This window comes from Mirounga leonina, unplaced genomic scaffold (assembly GCF_011800145.1).
Source record: "Mirounga leonina isolate KUSES-001 unplaced genomic scaffold, KU_Mleo_1.0 Mir_376, whole genome shotgun sequence".
NCBI classification, from domain to species: domain Eukaryota; kingdom Metazoa; phylum Chordata; class Mammalia; order Carnivora; family Phocidae; genus Mirounga; species Mirounga leonina.
The window spans coordinates 7,344,745-7,357,802 of NW_023270718.1; the positions used below are offsets into that span (position 1 = coordinate 7,344,745).

General features: G+C 43.8%; 1 long non-coding RNA gene across 1 annotated transcript in view; it reads right to left on the reverse strand.

The window, feature by feature from the left end:
* LOC117997946 overlaps nt 1–13,058 on the reverse strand; it is a 66,749-nt gene that overhangs the window by 47,663 nt on the left and 6,028 nt on the right. Inside the window, exon 2 of the long non-coding RNA XR_004675931.1 lies at nt 6,466–6,537. This is a non-coding gene — a long non-coding RNA (uncharacterized LOC117997946). The remainder of the gene's footprint in view (nt 1–6,465; nt 6,538–13,058) is intronic.

A 13,058-nucleotide genomic window follows, 5' to 3' on the forward strand; every position in this document is an offset into this window, starting at 1 on the left:
GGCTCAGGTCATGATCCTGGAGTCCCTGGATCGAGTCCCGCATCGGGCTCCCTGCTCAGTGGGGAGTCTGCTTCTCCCTCTGACCCTCCCCCCTCTCATGTACTCCCTCTCTCTCATTCTCTCTCAAATAAAAATAAATAAAATCTTAAAAAAAAAAAGAAAATGGGGTATATAGGGACACCTTGGTGGCTCAGTCGGTTAAGCGTCTGCCTTCGGCTTGGGTCGTGATCCCAGGGTCCTGGGATCGAGTCCCACTTTGGGCTCCCCGCTCTGCAGGGGGCCTGCTTCTCCCTCGGCCTCTGCCTCTCTATCTCTCATGAATGAATAAATAGAATCTTTAAAAAAAAAAAAGAAAAAGAAAATGGGGTATATAGAGTATATGATGACTATAGTTAACAATACTCTATTGTATAATTGAAAACTGCAAAGGGAATACATCTTAAAAGTTCTCATCACAAGAAAAAAACTATGTGAGGTGATGGATGTTAACTAAACTTATTGTGGTAAACATTTCTAAATATACATAAAAATGATGTTGTACACCTTAAACTAATAGCTTACATGTCAATCATATCTCAACAAAACTAAAAAATAAGCAGATTACTGTTTGCTTAGGCATGGGGATAAGGGGATAGAGGGTGGTGATGGAGTACTGGGTTTCATTAGCAGCTAATAAAATGTTCTGCAACTGACTACATGTGAATATATTAAAAAGCTGTGAATTACACACTTAAATAGAATTGCATGGCATGTAAATTATATTCCAATAAAGCTGGGTTGTTTTTTTTTTAATATTTTATTTGTCAAAGAGAGCGAGAGAGCACAAGCAGGGGGAGCAGCAGAGGGAGAGGGAGAAATAGGCTCCCCGCTGAGCCGGGAGCTTGATGCGGGGCTCAATCCCAGGACCCTGGGATCATGACGGGAGCCAAAGGCAGATGCTCAACTGACTGAGCCACCCAGGTGCCCACCCTGGGACATTTCATTAAAATAACATTGAAGGGTGGGAGGATGGGTTAGCCTGGCGATGGGTATTGAGGAGGGCACGTTCTGCATGGAGCACTGGGTGTTATGCACAAACAATGAATCATGGAACACTACATCAAAAACTAATGATGTAATGTATGGGGATTAACATAAGAATAAAAAAATTAAAAAAAAAAAGCCACACAGCTCTTGTTGCGTGGCCGCTTAGAGAGTACCCACGTCAGCATAAATAACCCAGAAAGCAGCCCGAAAACTGGCAGAACAGACTCTCCGCAGCCCGGCACAGACAAGAGGCCACAGCAAAGCAGATCCATCCCCTCCGATCGCTCTTGGCAAGATCCCGTCAAAGCAGTGCCACAAGCCTGGCAGTGTGTGCGTGGCCGACAAGGGTCAGCACCACTCCAACGTGAGTCCTGCCCCAGGGAGAGGGGAAGATAAACACACACCCATCTGACTGTGATCCCAGCAGTGGGCTGAGGGCAGGCAGCTGGTCTGACTGCAGGCCCCAGCCACAAACAGAAGCTTCTCTGAGGACGACACAGGGACAGGGCCTGCAGTTTGGTGCTACTGCATCTCCGGCAAACGCCTGGTCTGACTCAACTCCAGCCCAAGGCAGCCCCGGAGCAACCCACTAACACCACGGGCACCAGACTCTGCCCACAACAGGCAGGGAGCCATCGCAGACAACAGGACTGAAGGCAAACACATCCCAGCCACAACGGGAGGACACCCCTGGGGCAACACACATAGGAGACACCCCCTGAAGCACCAGGTTCTGGGGAACAGACATTGCACTGCAGGACCTCTTCATAAAGCCACTACTTTCAAGTGCAGGAGACGGAGCTGACTTTCCTAACACAGAGAAACAGACAACGCAAGAGACAGAATGAGGAGACAGAGGAATATGTCCCAAATCAAAGAACAGGACAAAATCAGAGTAGGAGACCTAAGCGAAACGGAGATAAGTAATATGTCTGATAGTGAGTTTAAAGTAACACTCATAAAGATGCTCGCTAGAATTGAGGAAGGACTGCAGGACCTCCATGAGACCCTCCACCGAGAGCTAGCAGACGTAAAAAAAAACCAATTAGAGCTATTGGACTCACTAAATGGAAATAAAAATAGAGCATCTGGAATAAATAGCAAGCAAGAGGAAGTAGAAGAAAGGATCAGCCACCTGGGGGACAGAGTCATGGAAAACAATCAAGCCGAGCAGATGAGAGGGGGGAAAAATATGCAAAATGAAAATAGACCCAGGGAACTCAGCAACACTGTCAGGCATAACAGTCACATGATAGGGATCCCAGAAGGAGAAGAGCAAGGAAAAGGCGCAGAAGATTTGTCTGAAGAAATAATAGCTGAAAACTTCCTGAATCTGGGGAAGGAACGAGAAATCCAGATCCAGGAGGCACAGAGAGCCCCCAACACAACCAACCCAAAGAGGTCTGCGCCAAGACACAAAGTAAATAAGATGGCCAAAAGTAGTGATAAAGAGAGAATTTTAAAAGCAGCAAGAGAAAGGAAAGCAGGTACATACAAGGGAAACCCAATACGGCTATCAGTGGATTTTTCAGCAGAAACTCTGCAGGCCAGAAGAAAACAGCATGATAAATTCCAACTGCTAAAAGGAAAAAATCTACAGCCAAGAATACTCTATCCAGCAAGTCTTTCATTTAGAATAGAGAGAGAGATCAAGTTTCCCAGAAAAACAAAAATTAAGAGCAAAATCAGCCACGTCCCTGTCACACACGATGCCATCGGCCTGTGGGTCCCAAATTCACAGTCCACCCGCCCTCCTGCCCAAGTCAGCGTGCACGGCCTGCCACCTAAATGCCAAGTCAACATGCCTTCACCTCAGATTGCCAAGGGCTCAAATTGACACTGTTCCCCTCAAATTTCAGCCCCTGTGCCCAAGTTTGTGCACAAAAGTGGGAATAATTATAACAGCAGAATGAAGCAACCCAAACATCTATTTCTGTGGAATATAAAATGGATAAAAGGAGTGTGCTAGGCTGAGAACATCTCCAAAAAGCACATGGACAATACATACAGCATGATTCTGGTTAGTAAAAAACAAAAAAAAAAACCTGGGAAAAATAAAACAAGATGAAACCGGAGAGGGAGAAAAACCATAAGAGACTTCTTAAGCATAGGAAAGAAACTGAGGCTTGCTGGAAGGGAGGTGGGGGAGGGGGATGGGGTGACTAGGTGGTGGGCATGAAGGAGGAGGGCACGTGATGGAATGAGCACTGGGTGTTGTATGCAACTGATGAATCACTGAACTCTACCTCTAAAATTAATAATACACTATATTGTTAATTAATTGAACTTAAAAAAAAGGAAACCCCCCCCAAAAAAAGCCACACATAAAAATAAATTAAAATAAAATAACATTGAAACTGGGCTTCACCACAGATGCAAAGACAGAGCTATTTAGAGATGGTCACAGATGAGGGTAATTTTTAAAACTACCCAGATGATCCCCAGAGAAATCAAGACTGAAAAGTGTATGTGTGTGTGTATATATATATATACACACACACATACATATATATATTGCTTCTCACCCTGTAATATGCATGCTAGTCACTTGGACATTTTGATAAAACAAGTTATAAGGCTCCACACTTAGAAATTATGATTCAGGGGTGCCTGAGTGGCTCAGTTGGTTGAGCATCCGGCTCATAATTTCAGCTCAGGTTATGATCTCAGCATTGGGCTCTGCACTCAGCAGGGAGTCTGCCTCTCTCCCTCCCTCTGCCACTGCCCTCCCCCCCGCCCCCCTGCTTACATGTTCTTTTTCTTGCTCGCTCTCAAATAAATCTTGAACAACAAAAAAAAGAAATTCTGATTCAGCTGGTCCAGGATGGGGCCCATGAGTTTATATTTTCTCTGGTTGCAAGTTTGAAACTAATTTTATTTATTTTCAGCTCTTCTGAACTATGATTGACCAGAAAAATTGTATATATGTAAGCTATACAAATGATTTTTTGTATATGTATACATGATATTACCACACCAAGCTAATTATCATATCTATCACTGCACACAGATGTCGTGTGTGGGGTGTGTGTGTGTGTGTGTGTGTGGTGAGGGCTGGGAGATGGGGGGAAATGGGAAATATTTGTCAAGGGTGCAAGCTTTCATAAGTTCTGGAGATCTAATGTACATCATGGTGATTATAATAATGCATTACATACTTAACTAAGGGAGTAGATCTAATGAACTTGTACACATCCTCAGATGTTCTGATGCTGGACCCCTCAAACCCCACTTTTAGTTGCTATGATCTAGTAAAAGAAGGCAGAGAAAACTAGAGCCTCTTTCACCAACAAACATATTGCAATACAAATATTATTTGTTCCCAGTATAGACTTACCTGAGAGATGTTTTCAGTTGTCTCTTTGTAACATGAGAGGGTATTAGAGACAATAGTATTTTTTTTAAGATTTTATTTGAGAGAGCGCACATGAGAGGGGTTAGGGTCAGAGGGAGAAGCAGACTCCCCGCCGAGCAGGGAGCCCGATGCGGGACTCGATCCAGGAACTCCAGGATCATGACCTGAGCCAAAGGCAGTCGCTCAACCAACTGAGCCACCCAGGCGCCCGAGACAATAGTATTTGAACAAGGCTGTATCTGGGAAACAACATTCATTCATTCATTCATTCAATGTCTCTAGAAACAAACTGGTGGTTGCCAGAATGGAGCGGAGTCGGGGGATTGCAAAATGGGTGAAGGGAGTAGAATGTGCAGTCTTTCAGTTACAGAATGAAAAAGTCATGAAGATGAAAGGTACAGCATAGGGAATAGAGGCAATGATCTTTTAATAGGGTTGTAGGATGACATAATACACTTATGCTGAGCATAGGATAACATACAGACTTGTACAATCACTGTGTTGTACACCTGAAACTAATGTAATATTGTGTGTCAACTATACTTCAGAAAAATAGGTAAGTGTTTCTAGAGCATCTACTATGTACTCACTTATATTTTCACATGCATGGTAGGGTGCAGACAGCGTGGGACACTGTGCTAGGAACTTCACATTATGTGAGCCAATCCTGAAAATACTCTGGGAGTTGGTTACATCTTTCCCAGGCGCTTATAGATGCTGAGCCTTGTAATTCTAGGCACAAAGATTCTCTGTGTCTCTTTGCTTATGTTACTGATCCTAAGAATAATCCTGCATGGGGGCACCTGGGTGGCTCAGTCGTTGGGCGTCTGCCTTCAGCTCGGGTCATGATCCCAGGGCTCTGGGATCGAGCCCCACATCAGGCTCCCTCCTCCACGGGAAGCCTGCTTCTCCCTCTCTCACCCCCCCTGCTTGTGTTCCCTCTCTTGCTGTCTGTCAAATAAATATTAAAAAAAATATATTTAAGGGCGCCTGGGTGGCTCAGATGATTAAGCATCTGCCTTCGGCTCAGTTCATGATGCCAGGGCCTGGGATTGAGCCCCGCATTGGGCTCCCTGCTCAGCGGGAAGCCTGCTTCTCCCTCTCCCTCCCCCCACCCCCGCTTGTGTTCCCTCTCTCGCTGTGTCTCTATCAAATAAATAAAATCTTAAAAAAAAAAAGAATAATCCTGCATGAAAGCACAACTAAGAAGAGAAGGATAGAAAAAGGCCGTTCTGTCTAAAAAGAGAAAGAGAATAGAGATTTTGACAGATTTGGGTAGATTATCCACTTGCATTCACGTATTCTGTTTTCACCATGAAGGACAATCAATATACTCCCCAGAAATAGAAGGGGGGGTGCTGCAAGTTACTCTTGAAGCGCATGGTTGTTTTTTTAAATATATATATATATATATTTTTTTAAGATTTTATTTATTTATTCATGAGAGAGAGAGAGGCAGAGGGAGAAGCAGGAAGCCCGATGCGGGACTCGATCCCAGGACCCTGAGATCATGACCTGAGCCGAAGGCAGACGCTTAATCATCTGAGCCACCCAGGCGCCCTTAAATATATTTTCTTTAATATTTATTTGACAGAGAGACAGCAAGAGAGGGAACACAAGCAGGGGGAGTGGGAGAGGCAGAAGCAGACTCCCCACTGAGCAGGGAGCCCGATGCGGGGCTGGATCCCAGGACCCCGGGATCATGACCTGAGCCGAAGGCAGATGCTTAACCGACTGAGCCACCCAGGTGCCCCGTTGAAGCCAGATAGAAATGTTTTAACCAGATAGAAAGAAACTGGCTCACCAAATTTAAGTCCTCTGAGTCCAGGTGTCAGGAAATGGAGAGTGCCAGCCCTGGACCAGCAGGATGTGGGGCTGCCCCGAACTCTGGTGTTCTCTGAGCTTTTCCAGAAAGACAGAGTAGTGGGAGGGGAGAGGGGCCAGGGTGGTGCCACTTCCTGGTCTCAGAGCTTTTCTAGAGGAAACTTGATCTGACAGTTTTCTGTTAAGCCCTGCAGACTCAGACAGGCTGTCTCTATTATAACCAAACATCACCAAAAATGGGAAGTACCTATAACACCCACCTGTGGTGTGATATCCTAAGAGGGTTATACAACTGCGTGTGTCTCAGTGTGACTCATCCTTGTAGCTGGATTCTGAAGAGAAATTCATACAGGACATCCTAAGAAACTAGATGTGCATTCCACAAAATCGTGTCATACAAGATTAAAAAAAAAAAAAAATGGAGACAACTGTTCCAGGAGAAAGAAACTAGAGATGACAGAGTCAAGATGACTTAATGCAATCCATGTAACATGACTGAATCCTGGAGAAGAAAACATGGAGAAAACCATGATTGTATCACTGGAGGAAATGTCTATATGGACTCTCTACTGGATGAATATAAAATCACAGTGGTGGGACCCCTGGGTGGCTCAGTTGGTTAAGTGTCTGCCTTCCGCCCCGGTTATGATCTCAGGGTCCTGGGACTGAGTCCCACACTGGGCTCCCTGCTTAGCGGGGAGCCTGCTTCTCCCTCTGTCTGGGGCTCCCCCTGCTTGTGCACGCTCGCTCTCTGATAAATAAAGCTTAAGAAAAAAAAAACAGTGGTAGTGTGCAAAGTGTGTACTGTGTTTTTGCAGGAGAATGATCTTGTTAGGGAATAAATATTCTGATACGGAAAGGGGCAACATGTCAGGGTACCCGCAGGTTACTGTGAAGCTGAGTAATGGAAGCCTCACTCCAAAGGAGTTGGGAAGCCAGAAGGGGGTGCTCCCATGCCCGACCACTCCAATCGCAGACCTCAACAGGAGGAAGCCTCTCCGCCAGACCTCCCCTGCCGGATGAAGAGGGGTTTTCTCCTTGCCTGGTAACAGCAGAGCCAGAGACTGCCCCAGCTCACCAATGAGAAGCCACCACACTTCAAACACGCAGTTTACTCCAATGGGCTTTTTGTTTATGGCAGCCCTTCCAAACCCCACATCTTCCCCTGGAAAAGTGTGGTCCCCACTTTGTTCTCCATGCTAAGCTATTGTTTTGCCGTAGCTTGCTTGTACCCATTTGCAATTCTCCGCTAGTCCCAAATAAACCCATTTTTACTAGCCCCTGATAAAGGTTCCCAGGTCCCTAACCCTGCACGGTCATGTCCACTACAGCTGAGATAATTTGCCGTTCTGAGGCGAGGGGAGGTCATAGAATCACAGATCCGTATCTCCGGGTCCGGCTGCCTCCCTGTCACACAAGCAACAGTTGTTACAACCTTCACACTCAATCCACCTTCCTGGAAGCAGAAAAGCATTAAGCATTTACTGTTTCCGCGTGAGGGACAGAGTCCGTAAGGGAAGGAAGCAGATCAACAGTCTGGGTGATCATGTGAGTAAATGGAATTCTGGGGTGGACTGTTCTCCAGTTCAAAAGCTACACAGGAATGAGGAAAATTCCTGAGGCATGAGCTGAGCTGGTAGAAATGGGGCTTTCGACACCACACCAATCCCTGATGGCTCTCAGTGTAATTTACCACACTCCTTACTGGCGGTGGTTGTTGGTGTTGAATCCAAGTAATAATGAAATCTGACTTTTAAGATGCTTAAGGATTACAGGTTTTGTTTTTTTTTTTTTTTTTAAGATTTTATTTGAGAGAGAATGAGAGAGAGAGAGCACATGAGAGGGGGGAGGGTCAGAGGGAGAAGCAGACTCCTTGCCGAGCAGGGAGCCCGATGCAGGACTCGATCCAGGGACTCCAGGATCATGACCTGAGCCAAAGGCAGTCGCTTAACCAACTGAGCCACCCAGGCGCCCAAGGGTTACAGTTCTTAAATCAATCTCTTCAGTTTATCTAGACTAACTTTTCAGGATTACTGAAGGGTGCAATACATTTATACTTGTAATAATGAGCAGGGTGGATCTCTTGGAATCAAGTAATCCTATACAAGAACAGTCTGAGTGACAGTTTCTCTTTTTTTAAGATTTTATTTATTTGACAGAGACACAGCGAGAGAGGGAACATAAGCAGGGGCAGTGGGAGAGGGAGAAGCAGGCTTTCTGCAGAGCAGGGAGCCCAATGTGGGGCTTGATCCCATCACCCTGGGATCACGACCTGAGCTGAAGGCAGACGCCTAACGACTAAGCCACTGAGGCAGCCCAAGTGAGAGTTTCTTATATATTTTTTCTAACTATGGGTTATGATGTACATAAGGGAGACATTGATTCTGTCTCTCCTAGAACATCTGTCTTCTGAGAATTATGGAGAGACTGTTGAAGTAAGGAAGCGTATCAAAAAAAAAAAAAAAAACCCCACTTTGCATCGTGTGCTTCATAGAGCAGCTGCCAGGCTCAAATGCATTTTGTGACATTTTCTCTGGTTTAAAAGTATTTTAGTATCAAGTCTAAGCTCAACATGCATTACTCCACAACTTTCTACCATGCACAAGATTTCACACAGATCACTGTATTCGTAATAGTTTCATTTAACTCCGGTGTGAACAGAGAAATACATGATTTGAAAGTAGTCAACATCCGTTTCTACACATTATGTCAAAGACTGAAGTTTCATAGTTAGGGTATCATGCCAATTGTTTCATAACGTGATATTACTGTGCACTGTGATATCGGACATTGTACTTTGGCATTAAAACCAGGTTGGTCACAGGGGAGATTCTTTTTCCTATTATACTCAACAGTTCACCTAATATATTAAGAACCCCAAATCTTGGGGTGCCTGGTGGCTCAGTCGCTAAGCAGAGTCTGCCTTTGGCTCAGATCATGATCCCAGCATCCTGGGATCGAGCCCCGCATCGGGCTCCCTGCTCCGCGGGAAGCCTGCTTCCCCCCTCCCCCTCCCCCTGCTTGTGTTCCCTATCTCGCTGTCTGTCAAATAAATAAATAAACAAATCTTAAACAAAACAAAACCCAAGTCTTTTCTCATAGTTGATATTGACCTGTAGAATATTTATACAAAAAAACACTTGTGAACACCAAAATTATTGGGAAAAAAAAAAACTATCAACCTAAATTAAAATGTCAAGGTATAGGAAGCAAAACTAAATATAGGTCTAATTTATTTCAAAGCCCAGGTGTCATCATTTATTAGCATGGCACAGTAGCTAAGCATATCATCTTTGCTACAACCCCAGCGCGCTGTCCCTAAGCAGCGTATGCGTTTTCATATATCGGCTAACCATTCTGCACCTGCTTCACTTTCGTCCGAAAATAAAAACTATGTATGGGCCCTTACTAAAGAGTTGTTCAGATTTTTAAAATTCACACATGGACAGTGTTCATGGCAGTGATTTATACAAATTGTTAATATAAAGGCTAGTATGGTAAAGGATTAGAAGCTTAACAAAAGGACCTATATTTTAGTAATTCTCTTTGAGTAGGAACTAGTAATAAAGGCAAACTATTGGTTTTCAGCGGACCTGCTCCATTTAACTCCGGCCTCATATTTCCAACAGGAATCTGGCAACAAAGGTGAATACGCAGTCATCTGGAAACCAGCAGAATAGCCTCCAGACACTTGACAATAGGAGTATCATTTTTATTATAGTTGAAATCCTGAGGAATTTTTCTCTTGTTTACCATTATACCTTCCTTTTCTTGCCACTGGGAGCAGGTAGGTCCCCGGATCTTATTCTCAGACACCTGACCACAGCCAACTCCTTGGTTATTCTTTCTAAAGGAATCACCCAGACAACGGCAGGTTTGGGGTTGAAAAGTTTTTTTAATGATTTTGGATGCCAAACTTGTGTTCTATGTTCACAAAGTAGGCAGGGGTGTGTCTGTCGGCACCACCTGCCTCCTGAGTGTATTTCAAGTGATCGGGGTCAGTCCTGGAACTCCAGGTGGGCAGAATTTAAAGTAAAAGCTCCCAAGTACATGGAGTCCTATATGTTCCTTTTTGGATGCTATATACACGGATAAATTTGATTTTTCCTATATATGTGGCTGCCAAATTGAACAGCTTTAACATCACAAAGAAGAAAGATTTTCAATACTGTTCTGTTACATTTCAAGGAGAAATCACCGTGCCACTATTCCTGAATGTCTATTAGTCCCTGGTGTTTTACCTTTGGGGCTCATGATCTGGGCCAGTGGCTCCCTGCTTTTCAGGCTGCCCAGGAAAAAGAGGGGTCCAACACATTCATAGAAATTGAGTTTTCCCCAGATCCTCCGAGGAGACCACAGTTACCCAGAACATCTTCGTCGTGCTCAGCACTTTTCTATCATTGAACACCCTCACCTCCATCTTCCAGGTGTGTAGTGCTCTTGTTAATAACCCCAACTGGTTAATGGTAAACATCTCTGCACTATTTGCTGCATGTTTCCCAACTGTCTGCCCCTTTCTTCTCATGAGTCATGACTCCAGTCTATCTGGGCTCTGCTGGGACTGGACAAGGAATACAAATCCCTTAATTAGATGTAAATTCTATGTTTTAACAATGTTCAGATATTTATTCATTCATCTTCTGCCAAGCCTAAGCTCTATTACTCAACACATTACAGACAAGTAGTGACCAAGACAGACTGAGCCCAGCCCCAATAATTAAAAGTAAATTGTAATAGCAATTTAAGGGAATGTAAGAGAATTGCTATGTATTTATTGTGGACTTGTAGAATTCAAATTTATTAATGTTTACAGTGGAAAGTTTAGAGTCTATGCGTTAATGAAATGTTAGGTGCTAAAACAATCTGTAGATTATAGAGAAATATTTGAGTGTGTAACTTCCAATGTGACAAATGAAAATTTCCCAAATGTTAAGTAGGCATGGGAATTTAGGACAATTTTATCAATAAGGAGGCACATGATGGTCATTCAAGAAGCTGAAGAAAACAATGGACATGCAGAATAATGAAGTAGGCTGTGGTGCAGCTGGATGGCAAATTCAGTTTGGGGCAGTAGAGAAATGATGGGTCAACTTACAAACTTTGCACAATCCATCCTAGAGAGATGGTATTCATTTGAATTATGAAGTTATGGAAGAAACTTAGTATATTTAAATTCACGTGAAAATGGGCACATATGAAATTGAATGTATGTTAACGGAGGGCAAAAAGAGATGTACTTGATCTTTTAAAGATCTCCAGTGAATATGAAAAGTTTATACACACGCAGTCATGGATAAAGGCATAATTTGGGGATCTATAAAAGGCAATTCTTTTTATTTAGTGATTATATCAACTGACCAGACTGGTATTATGACTTTCAGTGGTTCACCCACATGGTCTTCAAAGTGACAAAGTTTTATAATGAAGTTGTCATTAAATTTGGAGGTTATAAAAAGTCATTTAAGGAGAGGAAGTTTTTGTTTATGGGGAGTTTGTGATTTTTAGGTTTCTATGGGAGCTAAACAACCCAAAAAATTACTGTCTCACAGTTCTGGAGGTTCTTAGAAATCTGAAGCCAACCTATTGGTAGGGCCACACTTTATCTCAAGAATTGAGTCTTCCCGGGGCGCCTGGGTGGCTCAGTTGGTTAAGCGACTGCCTTCGGCTCAGGTCATGATCCTGGAGTCCCTGAATCGAGTCCCGCATCGGGCTCCCTGCTCGGCAGGGAGTCTGCTTCTCCCTCTGACCCTCCTCCCTCTCATGCTGTCTCTCATTCTCTCGGTCTCAAATAAATAAATAAAATCTTTTAAAAAAAAATTGAGTCTTCCCTTTTCCTAATTTCTGGGGACTGTCAGCTATCCTTCGCCTTCCTCGGCTAGTAAATGCATTGCTCAGTCTCTGCCTTCATCACTACACACTGTTTTGTGTATGTCTAAATTTCCCTCGTCATTAGGATAGCAGTCACTGAATTCAGGTTTACCTGAATCCAGTGTGACCTTTTAGTTTGACTACATCTGCAAAGATCCTATTGCCCAATAAAGTTACAATTACAGGTACTGAGGATTAGGACTTGAGGTGGTGGTTTCACACCAGTAGAAACGGATTTACTGCATTCCTAAAACATCATATCGCACAGTAATTGTAAATATAACACCCTTGGGGTGCCTGGGTGGCTCAGTAGTTAAGCGTCTGCCTTCGGCTCAGGTCATGGTCCCAGGGTCCTGGGATCGAGCCCCGCATCGGGCTCCCTGCTCAGCGGGAAGCCTGCTTCTCCCTCTCCCACTCCCCCTGCTTGTGTTCCCTCTCTCGCTGTGTGTCTCTGTGTCAAATAAAATCTTTAAAAAAAATAACACCCTTGTTAAAACACCTTGTTTATACACTTATATAGTTAAATGTATGTCTCCTGCTATAACACACATCATGAAATGTGGATCTCTGATTTGTACACATGTGCCTTAACTGGGTGGATCTGGGCACGAGACTGTTGTCATGACTACATTCTTACAATGAGTGGACAATTGCTGAACCTTGCAAATAGATAAAAACCACTACCACCACCACAACCATAATACCCTACCAACTATTTCCACTGTTAAAGGAATTAAACAGGGAAGCCATAGACTCAGGTGACTTTAATGCCTTGGAAGCCTCTGTAAACAAACCCCAACTTAATTCACAGTCAATACACTGGAATGGAAGAAAATGAACTTAAGAACAAATGATTACTGTCAACTAGACCTTCCAAAAATAAGGCAACTGCTTTAGGTATATCCAATCAAACAATGTCCTTGCTTTTCTTCCATTTCCTCTCTATAAAAACCTCATTGCTAGGTCCTACAGGTGGAACATGCCT